Source organism: Dasypus novemcinctus, chromosome 17 (genome assembly GCF_030445035.2).
Source record: "Dasypus novemcinctus isolate mDasNov1 chromosome 17, mDasNov1.1.hap2, whole genome shotgun sequence".
Classification (NCBI taxonomy): Eukaryota; Metazoa; Chordata; class Mammalia; order Cingulata; family Dasypodidae; genus Dasypus; species Dasypus novemcinctus.
The window spans coordinates 58,149,983-58,157,586 of record NC_080689.1 but is presented as its reverse complement, the minus strand read 5'-3'; the positions used below and the strand labels follow the sequence as shown (position 1 = coordinate 58,157,586).

Genomic DNA, 7,604 nt, shown 5'->3' with positions numbered 1-7,604 from the left:
GCCTGCTACCTGGGGAGAATGAAAGGTCAGTTTGCTGTAGGAAACACACATTTTGCTGTACAGTCTAGTCCTTTCCGTCTAGGTATTTCTGCTTAGGAGTTGTTGTTTTGAAATTTACCTGGAGGGCAGGTAGAGTGGGCTTGCCATTCCCGTTGGCAATGTCAGGAAAAGACAAGTCAAAAGACACCCAGATTCATATTTTTTAAAGCTATCAATCAGAAGATACTTACTTGTGTATGTATGTGTGAACATACATAAACTTGTAAATATCTTTTGGTTCTCTCTCCATAGGCAGATTATACTCACTTATGTACATGACTCATTCAAATGTGTAGAGCCAAGGGTGTGTGCTCAATCACACAATCCTGCCAATCCTAGCAGGATTTCTGTCAAGAAATTCCACACCAGGAGTTTAACCATCCTATGAAATATTGCATTTCCTAAATATACCTGGAAGTGGACTTGTAGCTTTTGTCCGTTGAGTTTCGGTCATTTCTCAGAGCACCAGGGCCTGGTGAAGGAAGCTGCATGTTTGAATGAAGGACATTTGATACAGAAACGAACCCAAACGGCCCAAGAGGTCATGTGGGCCTTAGAGTTATAACAGCAATGAACGAACCCACGGGGACCCGAGAGCTCCAGAGGGCAGTGCCTGGTCAAGAAAGGACATCAGAGGGGACTTCAGGATGAAATTCATTCCTGAGACAGAAGAAAATAGTGCCCTGTGTGGCAACTGGCCTTTCTTTTTTTGCTACAGAGGGTAGAGGAGGTGGGAGGAACTCATAGGGGAGAAGGGGGAAGGATACAGACGTGATGCTTAGATGTGCTGTAAAGCATACCCAGTTCAAATCGGATAAGGAAACATTTTGAACAAAATAAAATTACTCAAGACCAAGGGGAGGAAATTCAGAAGGGACCTGCTTGCTGGACTAATCACTTAATATTTTTAATTTCTTATTTCTGCTGGCCTCTGCACCTCTGCTTTTGCTCTTTTCTCTTTCTCCCGCCCTTTGTCTTTGCCTGGGGTCTCCTCTCCTCTCCCACGCTGTGGGCTGGAAGGAGATGCCTGACAGCATTTGTTTTCCAGATGAAAGGGGTTAGTGTCTAGATTTCCCCCTACTCCTTAACTTGATTTGATGTTGACAATATATTTCATGAAGTATTTTTTCCATGAATAACGAAGAATTTTTTTTAAATTCCAAAATAATTCATTTAAACAAACAAACAAATAGAAATGCAAGCAAATGACTGAAATATAAGTCTGAAATTTGGAAACAGATTTTCTCCAAGGTGAAAACTGCAGGCTTCCCGTCCTGGGAACTGACGTGTTACCGTGCCTAACAGGGCTGGCCCGGAGAGGTGGGGGGAGCCGAGCTGCCCAGCAGTCAGCAGTGGAAGGACGGAGAGCCTGGCTCCAGCTTAGCCCCTGTTCGGGATCACGGGCGTTGTTCAGGAAGAGCCAGAGCCGACCAGTCCCCACACAGTTCCCACGTCACACACTCTACTTGGGAAGGTGGATCCCAGTGCACTATCCTGCTCTCGCCCTAGTGAATGCTGCTTTCAAAGTCTTGCACTTTTTTCTTTTTTTTTTAACCCTGGGAAACCATCAGCCTCCTTTCCAAAATGCATTAGAGTTATAAACTCATATTGAACTAGAAAATAGAGACAAGGGAAGCTGTTTTGAAGGGCATTTTGCCCATTTTTTACTCAGCTCTATAACTCTTTGCCCATTTGTGTCCAGAGGGCAAATCCTGGGAATTCATTGCCCCTGGCAAAGTGGAATTTCAACCATCAGCGTGTATGCAGAGAAAGACAATGTGAGATGGCCAAGCAACTCAACTGTTCATTTAGGTAATAACCTTCATGTGACATGGGCTGGGTGTGCAGGTGCATGTGTAATGGATAGCCAAGCTTAGTGCCCTCAGTGCAATGCGGTGCAGCTTTTATACTCCATGGTACACAATGTATACTTTACGGTACTTCTTAACATTTTAAAGAACACTGTAATAGATATATGGCAAAACCTTGGCTGAACAGGATAGTTCTGGTTAGATAAAAATCAAGCAACATTGTTTTTTTATATCTAAAATATATCAGGCAGTGGTGTGCTGGTAAATATTTTACAACCACACATCTGGGGAGGAGGAAAAAAACATACCCAAACTCTGATATGCAGATTTCAATGGCATAAATATTCCCACCACCAAGCTACTTATGATCCTGATGTCCACCAGCTTGCAGAAGCCATGAAACTTTGGTTAATGGTCGCTTCTCAGGAGGCGGACAGGCAGGCACCCCTCTGAAGTTAGCCCACCAAGGGTAGGACAGCCCCTGCTTCTGCCATGCCCTCTACCAGCTGGGTGAGGCTTCCGGGGAGAAAACTTGTGAGCACTTGTTACCACTGTTCACTGTAAAGAATGTGACGATCTAAGCCAGCACGATCAGGCGGCACACCCCCAGTATTTCTCCTTCCACCAAAGTTCACATGCCAACCTGCATTTCTGGGGACTTCCTTATCCCTAAGGAAAGGGAGAGAGCCTTGTATTAGTTTCTCAAATGCCACTATCTGCTTTGTGTGTGTGTGTGTGTGGCTTTTTCATTAAAAAATGAGAAGATATAAAATACAAAGAGAAGAATTTTCCCTACCCCCCTCCAGCCTGTCTCCCGCTGGGACCCTCATCCCATCTGTCGCTCTTCTCTATCACTGTATTACACTCAGTTATAAAATTGTCAGATTCTTAGAGAAGTAGAACTTAGTAATGTCTTATCTGGTCATGGACCTTCCACTAGATCCCACGCAGTTTTTTTGCATTTTTATGGCAGAGTGGTCATCATTGGATTTGATAATGCTATATGACCCTGGAAGGACATCGGAGCAGAGATACTTTGGCAGCCAATAACCAAAACATTCATGTAAAAGTTTCTAGCCTTCCTACTATTTATTGATTGATATATTTATTTTTGTAATATAGTGTAGAATACCAAAAAATTTATTTTTATGTTTGTAATTCCCTCTTGAGTAAAATATTCTCCTGTGCTCTTCAGACAGTATCCTTTCCCAGAGTATGGCTTATTTACAATAGAGAGCCTATATTTTCATCTCTCTTTTTTTTGCATTAACATTTCCTGTTATTTTAAGGAAACTTGCCATAAGCTTGCCATAACTTTGTATATTTGTACCTTGTAGGCATGCTGTGTGCCCCTTGGAATATTGCCTGATTTGTAAATAGTACAGTTTTAACTAAAATGTAGGCATTACAGAAAAGATTTAATCAATAAAGTGTCATGTTGTTCCATAAACTGGCATTGCCATTTTATTGTGGTTCCTAAAAATTCAGACAGAGCATACCCCATGAGAGGAAGTATTGTCAGGTTCAGATTTAATTGCTGCTCAGTGAACTTGGGCAGGTATTGTGTCTTTTCATCTCCCAAAGGAAGTGCTTCCCCCCTGACTGTATCCATTGCCTTCACTCACCCATCAGTGCAGAGACACAATTAGGTGAATCCATTTGAATTTACCAATTACTTCACAAATGTAAAAAATGTCAATTAGTGATTCCCAAAAAGGTCAGCCCTAAAGTGCCTGACTCTTTCCCTGTGTATAATTTTTGGCCTGGGAAATGTTTTGGACTTCTTTGGAATCTATATTCTTCAAGAAAAAGATATTTTCATTGGAAGGGATTTTAAATATTACTTCTTACTGGAATAATCAACAGACCATAAAGTCAAGCAATGTTTTAGAAAACCCATTTGTAATCTGTAACATGGAAGGGACATTGGCCTTATAAGGGCTTGTGGATCTTTTTGCAGAGTCACTGTTAGTCGTATTCAGCCTTTTGCAGTTTGGCAAGATCACGTGTGGTGACAAAGGAAATGCTCTGCATTCTCTCGCCCCCAAGCAAGGACACTTAATTTCACACATTAGATGCCGGGAAAGTCCGCAACATTGTACCATGGCAACCAAGAAAGGGTGTTCCTTGGTGTGGAAACATTAGCAGCCCCACCCAGGAGTTGAGTGTTTGCTGTGCTCAGCCTGTTTCCATCACACACGCGCCCTAGTTTTGTGGACACCTGTCCTGATTGCAATGGGGAGGTGGCCATGCTTGGGCTCACCTGACGAGATTCCACGATGATGGGACATCGGCTCAGATGCTGTCACGCATCAGCTGAGGTCTCTTTGTGTCCTTCTGTAAAATGCTCACTACCTGTGTCCAAATTTATGTAGTAGTTACTAGACTAAAATGAAGATGCAGATAAACATTTTATATCAGGTTCATAAATCAATTGTGTACATGCAAAAAGGCACCTTGAGAAATAAAGTGGAAAATTATTTTGAATATAATAATTTGCAGGCTAATTTTTCCTTGAAATGAAATCTGATTTTTGGCCTCTTCTTTTTAAACATTTCCCCTTCACAGTCTATCCAGATGGAATAAAACACCTCTAGTTTCATCTTGCTCTGTTAGTAGAGCACAACCCGAAGAAACAGTAAGGTTTTTTTAGCTTCTAGGTGGTTTTACTAGAGCATGGGACTCTGTTGTTACATGGTTCTCCCATTTTACATAATTTTGTATAAATCGCATGAATGCTGGCGATGTATATAGAAGAGGAAATTGGCTCCTCTTTGCAAATAACTGAGAAATATTTCTTCTTTGAATTCTGAATAAAACATATGGAAGCATAATTATTTTGGGAAAAATATTCAGGCTAAATTTCACTAAAATTTGATCAGTAAACCTTATAGAAGGCTTGAAAGGGAACTTTAAAAGTTTTCTTCCAAAAACGATATCAACAAAAGTTTTCTTCTTCCATCAGCCCACCAAAGCACTTCTCAGCTTTTCTGCAAATATTAAGTAATGAGATGGGAACTCACTACCTTCTTAAAGGCATCTGTTATATTTTCTGAGGGCTTTGCTTCAATTCTACTCAGTTTAACAAGTCGCTGTGGGAAAGACAAAGGTCTACGCAGAACTTTTTAGAAGGTTCTTCCTTATGTGGAGCCCAAATCTCAACCGGTGTCCCTCGTAACATCCAGTTCCTAACTCTTGGGGCTGCACACACATGTCTGACCTGTCACCCCCATGAGAGCTGCTCAGTTTGCAGACAGCCCTCCTGTCCTCTCTGCTACCACTGACCCCATTTCCTGCATGGTATGTTTCTGAGGACATGGCCGGACACAGCAGGCTCTCTCCGCCAGATGGAAACAGAAAGAAGGGCTGTTCCTGGGGTAGACCTGCCCCTAAGGGGTAGCAAGCCCCGTGATCAGACAGACACTGCTGCCTGTTCTGGAAGGATGTGTATTCTCATGGCAGAACGTGAGATTGGAGGGGCATGGAGACAACTGCACGACTAACCTTTCATCGGACGACCATCCTGCATCTTTTTTGGAGGAAGCCCCATGTCCTGGCTGGCAGGCTCCATCCGGGCATCTCAGCAGGAAGTGCAGGCCTCGTCCCTGGATGAGAACTGATAAGGGGGAGACAGGCTTAGAGGAAAGGGAGCTGAGAACTCAAGATGGGGCGTAGGCGAAGGCCGGACTACAGAGGCGTGAAAAGCCATTCTTATGATTTTATTTTGAATTCTTTAGCAACTTATTCATTCCCTTCTGTAAATAATTCCATTTAAGGCTGTCTCTCACGGGCAGCGTCTGGACTCGTCGTTTACGTGTGCGCTGACCTGAGCGTGGTGACTCAGGCCGCCGGCCGCCTTTGTTCTGGGGTCGTGCTGCAAGTTATTCAGGGGGACAGTTTGTTTACAAAGGAAGGGGAGAATAGTTTCTAAGCTCAGATTACACATTTTAAAAAACACCCCATGTTCTTTTAGTGTTCCCGACGTGAGCTGATCTTGGTGGTGTTGTGGGAAAATAGTTCCATGAGACTGACTTCATGTGACCTGAGTCACATGGGTGACAGCCCACTTTGGAGGAGAAGTGGCCATTTGTAAATAAGAGGCCTATTTGGAGAAGGTGAGAGCTTGTTAACTTGGGTGGTTATAAATGGATTATGCGATTATCTCCAACTCACTCTCCCCAACTGTCAGTTTACAAGAAACAGTCCCTGCCCTCTCTTAACCTTCTCAGACGATTCACACAGATCCAAAGCAGCTCATCTCCTCCCAAGAAGAAAGCCCGGAAACACATGCACACTCCAGGCAATTTGACTCTTAAATGGGATGCTGAGAACCTTATTAAAAAATTTTAGACCACTCAGTTCAAATTAAGATTCTTTGGTGGGAGGTGTGAAGCATTATTCTGAAATCAGGATTCAAAAGAAAAATTCCACACACTGGGCCAACTTCCTTGCACAACACAGGAATCTTGTTAGACAGTTCAGACCTAACCCCTTACTAGAATTCCTGCCTAAAATGCATAACATAATCTGACTAATTATGAGAAAACTTTGGATGAACAGAATTGAGAACATTCTATGAAATAACTGGACTATACTCTAAAACTATGAATGAAAGAGACAAAGAAATACTGAAGAACTCTTACAGATTAAAGGAGACTAAAGTGACATGCCAACTAAATGCAACATATGATCATGGATTTGATCCTAAGACCTGGCAAAATTTGCTAAAAACGACATTATCTTCATTAAGCTCACTGTTTCTCAGCTGGTAGAGGGTCCAACGCTGGCAATTAAACACTTTCAAATAGCATTTATTTTTTTAAAGTTTCTGTATGGTTATTGATTTTTTTTTTTTTTTTTTTGACGCTGTGAGAAGTGTAGGAGAAGTAATCAGACGTTGCCCATTGCAGTGTGTAAAAAGCAAGCTGGCAGCCTTAAAAACAAGAACTTTGCCCAATGGGCAAACTCGATGGAAGGATCAGAGCTGAAGGGACAATTGTTGATCAGCGTGACAAACCTGATGTCAATAAATGAGCTGTAACAAAACATTTTTCTGAAATAACCAAGATTCAACACTCCATTCCCCAGAAAGAAGCATGCTTTCCAGGCAATAAACCATCTGTTTCAAGTGTTTAGAAAACGGATCTCCAATCACTGGTAATTTAAACTTCCTTATACTCCAGTTCAATGTTTGATAAGGAAAGAGTGCTAACAGGATGGGAACACAGTTACTATATTAAGAAACCCAGTCAGAACAAAAACCAGCCCCCGCACAGTTATTTTGTTTATGCTTCAGACCAATCTGTCTTAATAACATAATATTTACATGAGACCAGCTTTTGTTACATCTTTTGCTGCAACTGTCACGTTTTTCTTTTTTTTTTTCTTTTTAAAGTACCTGAAAAAGCAAAATTGCAGGATATCCCTGAATGAGGTATATACATGGAATCACATCTTCACACTCCAGCTCGCAAGGGCCAGGTCCGCCTGCTTTGTGTGGTTTGAGATAAGGTACCAAGTTTCCACATAAAAGCCTTCTTTTTGTTTTTAGTGTAAGTATGCCCAAACTATTGCACGAGACATACTAATCATAAAAAGTACTCATTCTTTGTCTGAAATTCAAATTTAACTGGGCATCCTGTATTTTTATTTGTTAAATCTGGTTGCCTTAGTCAGTTTTTGCTCAGAAGGGTTACTTCAGTGGAAAGAGCCAAAGGAAAATGAAGCAGATATCTCTATTCCTAACAGGACTAG

General features: G+C 41.8%; 1 long non-coding RNA gene across 1 annotated transcript; it reads right to left on the bottom strand.

Moving 5' to 3' along the window:
• Positions 1 to 943: 943 nt before the first annotated feature.
• LOC139436761 (uncharacterized) lies at positions 944 to 6,097 on the bottom strand. Its single transcript, XR_011646123.1, has 2 exons — positions 5,355 to 6,097; positions 944 to 2,519 (listed from the first exon to the last, which is right to left on the bottom strand). It is a non-coding gene; the product is annotated as an uncharacterized lncRNA (long non-coding RNA).
• Between the last annotated feature and the right edge of the window lie 1,507 nt (positions 6,098 to 7,604).